This window comes from Phragmites australis, chromosome 18, assembly GCF_958298935.1.
Source record: "Phragmites australis chromosome 18, lpPhrAust1.1, whole genome shotgun sequence".
Taxonomy (NCBI): Eukaryota; Viridiplantae; Streptophyta; class Magnoliopsida; order Poales; family Poaceae; genus Phragmites; species Phragmites australis.
The window spans coordinates 12,468,839-12,472,366 of record NC_084938.1 but is presented as its reverse complement, the minus strand read 5'-3'; positions in this window follow the sequence as shown (position 1 = coordinate 12,472,366).

Sequence of the window (3,528 nt, the reverse complement as noted above, 5' to 3'; positions counted from 1 at the left end):
AAACTAGAGACCAAGAACAAGACCTAGACACGACGAACACAACGACACAGCGAGGGACTAAAATTCAGAAAAGCAAACCAAACTGAAAATTGCACGGCACAAAGGGGTTGTAGGACAGCGGAAGACGATGAATAATTTTTTTGGGGGGGCTAATTTTCTGGATTCTAGGACGATGGCAAATTTAATCTAACAAAAGGGGATACAAAGTTACCTACCGGGCAACTAAGGCTCTGGTACCACGTGATGAGAACAGCGGCCCGATCTTCCGATAGGTTTGATTGATTTCGTCGTGAGGACGTTGACGCTTGGAGGCTTTCAACCCGCAGATTGTCACCTCGCAATTCGTTACACCCGCACGACTGTCGTTATCAACCACGCTCGCACGCGATCGACCTTACCACGAGGGTTATTGTTCTTGCAAGCAATCGAAGCAACTCACAAGAACAAGGAAGATGCAATCTGAATTGCTAATAAAGATGAAGCACACGAGTTGGGGTTCCACAAACCGATGAACGGCGAAAAACTGACTAATTGTTTAGTTGTAATCTAAGCAAAACCCAAACCCTAGAAGAGGGGGCGGCTATCTATTTATAAGCTAGGAGGAGAAAGGATTCGGCCACAACTGATGGAGCTCGAATACAACTCAATTACAAGGCCCAAGGTCCAAACTGATTCGGATTGGAAGAGCGACGCGACTTGTTTTGCCGATTCCGGACAACACAGAAGGTATTTGGAGATGAGGTTGGATCCGTATGAAAGTAGACTCCGCGAGCTTTCCAACCAGTACTCATGGGCCTCGACCACCTTTCAGAATCAAGAGTTATGGTCATTTGAATTTGGTGCTGTCTGTAATTCCGATTCCGAATTGATCTTGGGGATAGAACTGGATTTATGCGCGGTAGCCCTCCGGTTACACTTGTGCTTATATGGATCTTCTCTCAGGTTCCTAAGGATAATAAAATCATCGCAATAAGTTAGTAGCATCCAATCCTTAGAAACATTTGTATGGAAAGCGAGGAACGAGTTCACCTGATAATTAAGTTCTCGTGCATGAGCTCTTGTCAAAGGACCTTGAATTACAGCAGCACGAGGAGGAATATTTGTGGTGCGTGTAACCGAAGGAGTGATGTCCTTATCAGCCTCCTCAAGGGGAAATGAGGCCCAAACCTCATGATGGAAAAGTGGTCATCTTCATTAAGTTCTTCATGGTCGGCCTTCGCTACCTGTGGACAAAGCTCATGGGTGGCATTTTTTATTGATACCAGTTGGAAATCCAACAATTCATGCCAAATGCCATCATCTGCCTCTCAACCTTTGCTTTGTCTGGAGGACCAAAGGGGAAGCTTTCAGCTCAGCAACCTTCACCCATCTGCACTATGCCCACTACCAACCAAAGTTGTTGCAGGTTAATGGGGTCGATCATGCCGCCTCGTACATAAGTGTTTCCTTCATCCCACACGGGACAGCGAAGGCCTACCAAAATTGGTCGAGCAACGATTAGATTGATTACTAGTTCAACCACCACGTCCTGGAGAGCCAAACAATGTCATCGAAGGCCGAGGAGATTGTGTTCGTCCGAAGGCCAGTGGTGAAGGTGGTGTCATCCGCCACAGCAAAGATCGTAGTCATAGGAATGATCTCCCACCGGCTTGGCGTCCACGACTTCATCAAGGAATTCTATGTTGCTGGAGTTTGGCCACTATAAACCGAGTGGAAGTTCGATGGACCTTGCACTGGGACACTAGATGGCCTTTATCATTTCAACATAAATTGCGAAGGAGCACCTGGTGAAGACTAGGATCCTCTTTGATATCTCTCACATTTTACTGTACTTGTCCAATTGCTTTGTTTGCTAATAGAAGATGTCGAAGGGGTGGAGGTGAGCGAGGAGGCCTTGATTGGGCCCTACACCAGGTTCAAGCATGAGGAGCTCTGTGTCATGGACATACACAGCCTTCGCCATGGGCCTCACCAACCGTCTTCGGAAGTCATGTGATGGAAGAAGACGATTGACATCGCCATCAAAGATGCTTCCGCCTCCACCATCGCCACGAAGTCCAAGCACCACAGTGTTGGGGTTTTGCATGGCCCGACCCCAAACAACGGAGGGCCATCGCAGCACCCGAAGGTCAGGATGAAAGTCCTACTATGTCAGCTCGGGCCACCAGTGAAGATGAGCTGGAGGCTCCCCCCTCTACTCCGAAGGCCTCGGAGGAGCCTTTGGTTATAGGTGGCACTCTGATCACCGTGGTACCTATTCCTGCCATTCTGCCCTCGGTGGAGGAGGATGACTTTGGCATGCCAGACGTCCTATGTGCCTTCATTGAGGATTCTAGGGACGACGACACCACTTGCGAAGCATCTCCTAAAGCCACTCCTGAAATCCACACGGAGACCTCGAGCGAAGGTGGGACTTCAAGTAAGTGTTATAAACTTTTGCATTATGCTCTTTTGTGTTTACTTACACTTTATGTTGGAATAGAGAGCACTTCTCCGTGAAAGGTCCTTTCACCGCATCCTGGGAAAGGGAAGGTCTTCATGGGACCCTTGAGGCTTCCTAACCGAGTGGGACCTCGGTGTTGGGTTATTGTGACCTCTTCAGTTAGCCCGAGGGCCCAACCATCCTTCCTTGCCCTTGGGGAAACCACTCCTCAAACATAAGCCAAAGGTGTGGCTTCAGAATTTACCCCCTCTGTTCTGATGGGCCATGAGATGGATAAGGGTGTCCCGATCTTTCAATGAGAAAACACTCATCAGTTTGGTGAAGATAACTTTGACAATCTGGCTACACTCGTATGATGACGGAGTGCCTAACAATCGCTAAACCAACTCATGGAGTTACTGACCTTGCTGTGGGCATGATCAACCTGAATACAAAGTTCTTATCCCTATAAGCAACTGAAGAACAAGCAAGAATAATTGAAGGCAATCTGCAATTGTGAATATAGATGAAGAGCGATGTATTGATGTTGCGGAGTTATGCAAAATACTCAACTAAGTGGTCACAAGACACAACTAGAGACAATGATGTTTGACCCTAAGTGAAACTATGCTTCAACCAAACTCAAGTATTATGGCTGCATCTTGCCTCTATTTCTAGAACATGCAAGCCCCCTAGATGCTATAAAACAAACTAAGGAAATAAAATCTAATTCTAACTCTATTTGTTACAATATCAGCTCGTTTTGAGGTTTTCGAGTCGCTCATGAGGAATCTGTTGATGGGGCTAGATCAGTTGGAAAGATCATAACGTAATCATTCCAACTATGGCTAAACACTTCCATTGGACCCCGTATGAGAGAGAGAGATCTTCCTTTTGTTGCATGGCTGTTTATTGAATCCAAAACTAATTTGGAGTCCGAGTTGTAATTGACTTGGAACCCAACTTGCCTTGGTTTTTGACTTTTCTAGGGCTCAAAGTCCGACTTTCCCACTGTAGGGAAATGGGTAGGAACTAGACTCAGAGTCTGACAAGCTCCCGACGAGCTCTGACAAGCTTCGACAAGGATTCGACTCGAGCTGTCTTCT